Raw genomic sequence first — 10,850 nt, 5'->3', positions numbered from 1 at the left:
GAACTAAAAAAGGAAATAGCTAACTACAAAAAGCAGATGGAAGAAGGACTCGGTAAAGCCGAGAAAGAAAAGAGAAGCTGAAAGATCTAGTAAACAAGGAAGAGGAAAGAGTACAAAACGTGATTAAAAAAGAAGTACAAGCATGGAGAGTCCAAGATAAGAAAGATAAGGCTGATTTTCAGGAGGTGATTCAAGAACAACTTAAAGAAAAGAAGAAAATATGACAAACAAAATGATAGGAGTCCTCAAGACAAAAGAAAATCTAGTTAGAGAAATTGCAGAAAAAAGAAGAGTGTAGTCGTATTTGGAATAAAAGAAAAAAATATAAAATATAGACCAAGAAGAGAAAAGAAGAAATGAAATCAGTCAAAGACCTACTGAAGAATCTAAACGACGAAGATAGGCAGAACTTAGAAGAGGAAGTAGAAGAAATAAACAGAATAGGACCATATCAAGAAAGAAAAACGAGACCAATTAAAATACTACTAAAATCACAAACAGCAACAGAAGAAATATTATATAGAACAACAAAACTTAGAAAATCAGAAGGCTGCAAGGATATCTATATAAAAAAAAATAGAAATGAGGAAGAAAGGAAGAGATACAATGAACTGGCAACAGCAGTAAGGGAAAAAAAAAATAATGAAAGGTCAGAAGAGGAAAAAAAATTTTTTGGAGAATTCTAGGAGACAGAATAAGGAAATGGTATATAAACGAAAAGGAAGAGAAAAAAGTGGAACAAGTTTAATTAAAAATGATAAAGGCAAGAGACTAAAAATAATGTATACTAACATAGACGGGATTTTATCAAGTAAATTAAAATTAAAGAGATTATATAAAGAAAGAAAATCCGGATATTGTATGCCTGGCTGAAACAAAACTAAATGAGGTAATCAAAATAGACTTGGATAATAGGTATAATGTATGGAGGGGAGACAGAGTGGGTAAAGGAGGAGGAGTCATGATAATGTTAAAGAAGGAGATAGTGATAAACCAAGTGGAATGTGGGTAAGGAAAAGCAGAAGATGCATATTAATAAAAAAGAGTTAACAATCATTGTAACATATGTGCCACCAAAAACAAATTCATGGACCAATCAAGAATATAAAAACATGATAGATGACACAATAAGGAGTCTAACGAGAATCGTTAAAGAAAGGAAAAAAGTGATATTAGTAGCAGATTTCAACTGTAAAGAAGTGGACTGGGAAAATTATGAAAGTGGTATGGGGAAGAAGCCTGGGAGAAAGATTCTTGAACCTAATGATAGACAATATGATGGACCAGAGAGTAAAGGAATGCACAAGATTCAGAGGAAATGACGAGCCGGCGAGATTGGACCTAGTTTTACAAGGGTATACAAATGAATGATGATATAAGATATAAGTGCCCATTGGGAAAGAGTGACCATGTAATATTAGAAATGGATATAGAAGAGGAAAGGAAGATAGAGACGATTCATACAAAGGAGACCGATTAAATTACAGAAAGGCTGATATTGAGAATCTCAAGAACTATTTTAAAACGTAAACTGGGAGGAGATGGAAAACTCAGAGACGATGCAAGAGAAGTATAACATATTTTTGGAAATATACAAAACAGGAGTCAGGAATATGTCCCAAAATATAGACCTAAAGAAGAAGGAAAGAAAGATTGGTTTAATGCAAGGTGTGCTAGGGCAAAGGAGAAAAGAGATGGAGCATGGAAAAGGTGGAGGAGAAATAGAAATCCAGCAAATAAGGAAAACTTCAAGGCAGCAAGAAATGAATATGTTAAGGTGAGGAAGGAAGAGGAAAAGAACTTTGAAAAGGACATTGTCGAAAAATGTAAGGAGGAACCAAAATTGTTCTAGATTCATAAATGGAAAAAATAGGCAAAGAGAAACAATAGAAAGGTTAAAAGGAGAGAACGGGATGGTGGAAGACCCAAAAGTATGGCAGAACTATTAAATAATAAATTCCAGGAGATCTTTACTAAGGAATCCAAATTTGAAAGGCCACAGGGTAATAGAGAGACAGTCTATATGAAAGAGATTAAAGTAACCAAGCTTGAAATAAAAGAGTTAATGAAGGAACTGGATGAAGAGAAGGCAATGGGACCAGATGAAGTCTCAGGCAGAATACTGAAAGAATGTAGGGAAGGACTAGCAAGTCCTATATACATCATAAAATGCTCAATAGAAAATGGAACAGTACCAGTAGAATGGAAAAGAGCTGAGGTGGTTCCCATATATAAGAGTGGAAGGAAGAAAGAACCTTTAAACCTTTAAATTACAGACCGGTATCACTAACTAGTGTAATATGCAAGATGTGTGAAAGAATAATAAAGAAACAATGGATTGAGTTCCTTGAAGACAACAAATTAATATCAAATAGCCAATTTGGTTTTAGAAAAAGACGGTTTTGTGTAACTAATTTATTGAGTTTCTATTCTAGAATAGTTGATAGAGTACAAGAGAGAGAGGGATAGGTTGACTGTATTTATTTGGATTTTAAAAAGGCGTTTGACAAAGTGCCACATGCAAGATTACTATGGAAGTTAGAGGAGAAGGGTGGCTTAAAAGGAAGCACATTGAGATGGATAGAAAATTATTTGAGGGGGAGAGAAATAAGGACGGTAGTTAAAGATATGAAGTCCAAGTGGAGAGCAGTAGAAAGCGGAGTACAGGGGTTTTCCTCATTTATATTAACGACATGCCAGAAGGAGTGAACAGCTACATAAATCTGTTTGCAGATGATACGAAACTGTGCAGAGTTATAAAGCAAAAGGAGGATTGTGAAATACTGCAAGAAGACCTAAATAAGATCTGGGAATGGAGTAAAAGTGGAAATGGAATTCAATGTGAACAAAAGCCATGTCATGGAAATGGGAAAGAGTGAAAGACGACCTGTGGGAATCTATAAGATGGGAGATGGAGTAGAACTAGAGAAAGTAAAAAGGAAAAGGACTTAGGAGTGACGATGGAAGAAAACAATCAACCAGTAAGCCATATTGATAGAATTTTAGAGAAACATATAATTTGCTAAGGAATATTGGAATAGCATTTCACTACATGGACAAAGTAATGATGAAGAAATTGATAAGTACTATAATAAGACCCAGATTGGAATATGCAGGAGTAGTGTGGACCCCTCATAAAAGAAACACATAAGGAAGTTGGAGAGACTACAAAAATGGCTACAAGAATGGTTCCAGAATTTGAAGGATGACATATGAGGAGAGACTAAAGGCTTTGGATCTTCTAACATTGGAGCAGAGAAGGGAGAGAGGGGATCTCATACAACGGAATGGACTAAGTGGATAATGAGAAACTGATCCTAAGAGAAGAATATGACATCTGAAGCACAAGATCGCATAGTAAAAAGATGAGAAAAGGAAGATGTCTGAGAGATGTTAAAAAATATAGTTTCCCGCAAAGATGTATTGAGACGTGGAACAATTTAAATGAAGAAGTAGTGTCTGCAACGAGTGTGCATACTTTTAAAGTAAGATTGGATAAGTGTAGATATGGAGACGGGGCCACACGAGCATAAAGCCCAGGCCCTGTAAAACTACAACTATAGGTAAATACACACACACACACACACTGCGTAGTGTAGTGGTTAGCACGCTCGACTCACAATCGAGAGGGCCGGGTTTGAATCCCGGTAAGCGGCGAGGCAAATGGGTAAGCCTCTTAATGTGTGACCCCTGTTCACCTAGCAGTAAATAGGTACGGGATGTAACTCGAGGGGTTGTGGCCTCGCTTTCCCGGTGTGTGTTGTGTGTTGTTGTGGTCTCAGTCCTACCCGAAGATCGGTCTATGCATGGTACAATAACTTTTTGATCTCTCGTTATTGTACCATGGATCTATGAGGTCTGAGCTCGCTCCGTAATGGGGAAGACTGGCTGGGTGACCAGCAGACGACCGAGGTGAATTACACACACGCATCAGTCTATTCCATCTTTCCTTCTCTCTTTCCTTTCATATTCCCTTGTCATTCCCTCCTCTCCTTTCCTTATTTTTTATACAAGAAATGAGAGTCCGAGGTGTGGGTAACGTCATCAAGGTGTTGCCATGGTAAGTGTCTTGAATAGTTCTTCCTCTTTCCTCCATCTGTCTGTCTGTCCAAGGCCGCCTGGAGAACAAGGCCGGTCCACATCCCTGTGACGTCACGTCCCGAAGATCTATCCCGCTCGCCGCTCGCAGCTGGCTATGGTGTTTACCCATGGTTGTTGTTGAAGATTCGCCAATCCGAAGGATTGGCATGGACCTTTACTGCCATGGTGGCGGCCCATAGGTGTTTGCGCTTGTAGTAGGTGTCCATCGTTGTTGCCTCTGTTTACCCATGGTAAATTATACCATATGTTTACCAGTGACCTACAACTCGTCTCCCATCATTCCCCTAATGTTTATAGCTTACTAACCTGTTGTTTTCTCACTTTTAAGCTTACAAAATGTAATGTGTTATGTTATAATGAAGATATTTAGTACTGCACTTACATCGCCATTTCCTTTTCTCTATTTTCATACCCGGTAAGCTTCTACTCACACACACATACAGGATTGAGGGAGGAAACTAACAGGAACTGGCAGGATAGGAGGGATAAGGAAAATGACAGGATTAAGTCTTTACTGAATAAGATCTCAGTAGAGGAAGAGTGCCTATATGCTGAGGTAGAAGAAAGTGTGAGACTAGGAGTTTTTGAGGAAGGCAAGAATAGACCATTAAAATTGAAATTAAAGTCGCAGGTGGCAGCTGAGGCCTTGCTGAGGAGGGCTTGGAAACTTAAGGACTCTGAGGAAACCAAAACAATTTACATAAGAAGAAATATGTCACAGGATGAACGAATGAAAATGAAAGAGCTTGTAACTGAAGTGATAGAGAGGAATGACGAAAGAACAGAGGAGGAAAAGACCAAGTTTTTTTGGAGGATGAGTAATGGGAGGCTAAAGAAGTGGTGGATAAAACAGACGGAATAGACATTACATGGAAGAAAGAGACTAGGAATGGAATTCAAGTGACATATGAATATAGATGGATTTCTGTCTAAGAGGCTAGAATGTATGGATTACCTAAGAAATAATGAACCGGACATAGTGTGTGTGGTGGAAACAAAGCTAAGGCCCGAAATAAAGCTAGATTGGTTTGTTGTAAAACACTACAAAGTATGGAGAAATGATAGAAAAAATAAAGGAGGTGGTGGTATAATGGTTCTTACTAAGGAAGATCTGATAGTGAAGGAGGTGAACTATAGTAAGAGAAATGAGGAAGTGATAAGTATGTTTATAACAGATGGTAAGAGGGACATTAATATTATAACATTATATATACCACCCAGAACCAGTGCTTGGGAATATGAACAGTATCAAATGGTGATGAGAAATACTCTAGACAGAATGAAGCAAGAACTTATCAGAAAGGATAGAGTGATGATAGTCAGACTTTAATTGTAAAGAAATAGTGTGGGAGGACTACAGTGGTGAACTGGTGAGTGGGCAGAGGAATTGTTAAATGTAGCAAGAAATAACTTGATGACACAGTGTGTGAGATCACCAACAAGGTGCAGGGGACAAGAAAACACTTTGCCATTTGTCGAGTGGTTTAAAGTTACCTACATATCACCATGATACCAGGTTCTAGATGGTTACACTCAAGATGAGCTTGGTGATATGGCAAAATGGGTACCACTATAAACAAAATTGTGACTAATGGGCGGAAGCTGAACAGCGCTTCCATACACTCTTCAGTGTGCCTACAGACATTATAGGTTACCGGAAAGAAAGATGTTGCAGCAAGGTTGGATTTGGTATTTACCAGAGGCATCTCTCTAAAAGAGGAAATTGAACATGAATGTCCCTTTGGGAAAAACGACCATGATGTCCTAAGCTTTGAGCTGGATACGGAATTAAGCACGAATAAAATTGTGGAACGCAGGGAGGAAAAATTAAATTATATTAGGGCAAATTATAACCATATAAGGGAGTTCTTTAATGAAGTTGACTGGTCCGTGGTATACCAGGAAAGGGATATGCAATTGAAATACGATAATTTTATGGATTTATATAACTCTGCTGTGAAAAAGTTTGTGCCATATCACAGAAAGAGGACTTTAAATAATAAACAATGGTTTAATAAAAATTGTGAGGAAGCAAAAAAGAACAAAGAAAAGGCATGGAAGAAATTTAAGAAAAACAGTGATGTATTATCAAGAGAAGTTTATAAAACAGCAAGGAATAGATATGTTGAAGTAAAGAGAACAGCACAAAAGGAATATGAACAGAGAGTGGTGGAAAACTGTGATAGTGACCCTAAAATGTTTTACAAATTCATAAATGGAAAACTAAATATAAGGGAGGCAATAGAAAAGGTAAAAAAATGGGGAAGAAGTATATGAGGATGCTAGAGATATAGCTGAAATTTTGAACAACTTTTGCAAAGTGTTTACAAAGGAGGAGCATTTTATAGGAGAAAGACCTACGGAAATAAAGCAAATGCAGGACATCATGGTTACTAAGGAAGATGTAAGGAAAATTATAAGCAATTTGGATATTAGTAAATCAATGGGGCCTGATGGCATATCTGGGAGGTTGCTAAAAGAATGTAAGGATCAATTGTTGAACCCCGTATTTAATATTGTGGAAACCTCTATACGAACAGGAATAGTTTCGAAAGAGTGGAAAAGAGCTGACATTGTGCCTATATATAAGAATGGTAGTAGAATGGAACCGTTAAATTATAGACCAGTATCGTTGACTATAGTACATTGTGCAAGGTATGTGAAGAAGTAATTAAAGCTAAGTGGAGTGAGTATCTAGAAAGTGAAAACATTGAGTGAAAGGGAATTTGGTTTCAGAAAAGGAAGATCGTGCGTATCCAATTTATTATGTTTTTATTCAAGAGTGACTGACATACTACAACATAGAGAGGGATGGGTGGATGCTATCTACCTGGACTTGAGAAAGGCCTTTGATAAAGTACCACACAATAAACTGATGTGGAAACTAAAGAAAATTGGAGGAGTAAATGATAAACTAGCAAAATGGGTGGAAAATTACTTAGTGGGAAGAGAAATGAGAACAGTGGTGAAAGGAAGGAAGTCCGAGTGGAAGAAGGTAACCAGTGGAGTTCCACAAGGGTCAGTGTTTGGTCCCATCATGTTTTTGATTTATGTTAATGATATGCTAGTAGGAATTGACAGTTACATGAACATGTTTGTGGACGATACTAAAATTATGAGGAGAGTAAAGAATGTGGAAGATCGTAACAAGTTACAGGAAGATCTTGATAAAATATATGAGTGGAGTAAAGAGTGACAGATGGAATTTAATATATACAAGAGCCATGTTATGAAAATGGGAAGAAGTATATACAGACCAAACTGGGATTACAGGCTGGGTGATGAGAAAATTAAAGAGACCAATGAGGAGAAAGACTTAGGAGTAACCGTGCAAAACACTTTGTCACCGGAGAAACACATTAACAAGATATTGGTGAAAACATATAACATACTTCAAAATATTGGCCTTGCATTCCACTACCTAGATGAAGGAATGATGAAGAAAATATTATGTACCTTAATAAGACCCCAGTTAGAATATGCAGCTTGTGTCTGGTCACCGCATATGAAGAAAAATGTGAAGAAGGTGGAAAGGGTACAGAGGCTGGCAACAAGGATGGTACCAGGACTCAGGGAGTTAGACTATGAGGAAAGACTGAGGAAGCTGGGGCTGACCACATTAGAAGAGAGAAGAACAAGAGAGACATGATAACTATGTATAAATTGGTGAACAAGATTGACATATTGGACAGAGAGTTGATAAAGGTGACCACAAGTAATCATCTCCGAGGACATGGAAAAAAATTAATAAAGACATCTGTCTAAATGACGTGAGAAAATACAGTTTCCGCATCGTAGTATTGATAAGTGGAATAAACTGAGCAGTGATGTCGTTGACGCGGTGTGTGTCAATCAGATGAAAGAGAGATGACAGGAGTGGACAAGGAGACAGGACACAGAGAGCTTAGCTCGGGCTCTGTAATACACAAATAGGTAAATACAAATAGGTAAATACACACACACACACACACACACACACACACACACACAAGGGATAGTAGATGACCCTAAGAATATCGCGGAATTGCTAAATAATAGGTTTCGACAAGTATTTACTAAAGAAACAATATTTGTAAAGCCTCAGAATGTAGGAAATGTGTACATGGATGACATTAAGATACCTAAAAAGGAGTTATATAAAATGTTGGAGGAACTTAAAGATGATAAAGCGATGGGACCAGATGAAGTTTCAGGCAAATTATTGAAGGAATGTAGAGAAGAATTGATAGATCCATTATATGATATTGTAAGGTGCTCATTAGAAACCGGGGAAGTACCGGTAGAGTGGAAAAGAGCTGAAGTGGGGCACATTTATAAGGGAGGCAGTAAGGAAGAGCCTCTTAACTATAGACCTGTGTCTTTAACAAGTGTGGTCGGTAAGATTTGAGAGAGGGTGATAAAGAAATATTGGATACGGTTCCTGCAGGATCATAAGTTATTATCGGATCATCAATTTGGCTTTAGGAAAGGGAGGTCATGTGTAACAAATCTACTGAACTTTTATTCAAGAGTGGTTGACAAAATACAAGAGAGAGAGGATGGATGGATTGTACGAAACTCAGAGAAACAGAAGGTTGCAAAGATATATATATAAAGAAAAATAGAAACGAGGAGGAAAGGAAGAGACACAATGAACTGGTGGCAGAAGCAAGAGAAAAAAATAATGAAAGGTCAGAGGAGGAGAAGAAGGCATTTTTTTGGAGAATTATAGGAGACAGGATAAGGAAATGGTATATAAAAGAAAGAAGAGAAAAGAATGGAGCAAGTTTAACTAAAAATGATAAGAACAAGAGATTAAAAATGATGTATACAAACATAGATGGGATTTTATCTAGTAAATTAGAATTAAGAGATTACATAAAGAAAGAAGAACCAGATATTGTATGCCTGGTGGAAACAAAGTTAAATGAGGCAATAAAAATAGACATAGATAAAAGGTATAATATATGGAGGAGAGACAGAGTGGGTAAAGGAGGAGGAGGAGTCATGATGATGTTAAGGAAGGAGATAGTGGTAAATCAAGTGGAGTTTGGGAAGGAAAATCAGAAATACTGTATGTTAAGATGCATATTAACAAAAAGGAGTTAACAATCATTGGAACATATGTGCCACCAAAACAAACTCATGGACTAACCAAGAATATAGAGACATGATAGATGACACAATAAGGAGTCTTACAAGAATCATTAAGGAAAGGAGAAAAGTGATATTGATAGGAGATTTCAACTGTAAGGAGGTAGACTGGGAAAATTATGAAAGTGGTATGGGGAAGATGCCTGGGAGATAGATTCCTGAACCTAATGATAGATAATTTGATGGTCCAAAGAGTAAAGGAAAACACAAGATTCAGAGGAAACGATGAGCCGGCAAGATTAGACCTAGTTTTACAAGGGATATACCAATTAACGATGATATAAGATACAAGTGCCCATTGGGAAAGAGTGACCATGTAATATTAGAGATGGATATAGAAGAAGGAAAGGAAGATAGAGATGAATCATACAAAGGAGACCGATTAAATTACAGAAAGGCTGATATTGAGAATCTCAAGAACTATTTTAAAACGTAAACTGGGAGGAGATGGAAAACTCATTAACGGTTCAAGAGAAATATAACTTATTTTGGAAATATACAAAACTGGGGTCAGGAATATGTTCCGAAATATAGACCTAAAGAAGAAGGAAAGAAAGATTGGTTTAATGCAAGATGTGCTAGGGCAAAGGAGAAACGAGATGGAGCATGGAAAAGGTGGAGAAGAAACAGAAATCCAGAAAATAAGGAAAACTTCAAAACAGCAAGAAATGAATATGCTAAGGTGAGAAAGGAAGAAGAAAAGAACTATGAAAAGGACATTGTCGAAAAATGTAAGGAACAACCAAAATTGTTCTACAGATTCATAAATGGAAAAATAAGACAAAAAGAAACAATAGAAAGGTTAAAAGGAGAAAACGGAATGGTGGAAGACCCAAAAAGTATGGCAGAACTGTTAAATAGTAAATTTCATGAGGTCTTTACTAAGGAATCCAAATTTGAAAGACCACAGGGTAATAGAGACTGTCTATATGAAAGAGATTAAAGTAACCAAGCTTGAAATAAAAAGTTGATGACGGAATTGGATGAGGAAAAGGCAATGGGACCGGATGAAGTCTCAGGCAGAATACTGAAAGAATGTAGGGAAGAACTAGCAAGTCCAATATACAACATCATAAAATGCTCAATAGAAAATGGAACAGTGCCAGTGGAGTGGAAAAGAGCTGAGGTGGTTCCCATATATAAGAGCGGAAGGAAGGAAGAACCTTTAAATTACAGACCGGTATCACTAACTAGTGTAATATGCAAGATGTGTGAAAAAGTAATAAAGAAGCAATGGATCGAGTTTCTTGAAGACAACAAAATATTATCAAATAGCCAATTTGGTTTTAGAAAAGGTCGGTCATGTGTGACAAATTTATTGAGTTTCTACTCTAGAATAGTTGATAAAGTACAAGAGAGAGGGATGGGTTGACTGTATTTATTTAGATCTAAAAAAGGCTTTTGATAAAGTGCCACATGAAAGATTACTATGGAAGTTAGAGGAGAAGGGTGGCTTAAAAGGAAGCACATTGAGATGGATGAAGAATTACTTAAGGGGAGAGAAATAAGGACGATAGTTAAAGATATGAAGTCCAAGTGGAGAACAGTAGACAGCGGAGTGCCACAGGGGTCAGTATTGGCACCAATACTTTTCTCGTATATATAAATGACATGCC

Source organism: Portunus trituberculatus, chromosome 43, assembly GCF_017591435.1.
Source record: "Portunus trituberculatus isolate SZX2019 chromosome 43, ASM1759143v1, whole genome shotgun sequence".
NCBI lineage: Eukaryota > Metazoa > Arthropoda > Malacostraca > Decapoda > Portunidae > Portunus > Portunus trituberculatus.
Note: the sequence above shows the minus strand (reverse complement) of the source record.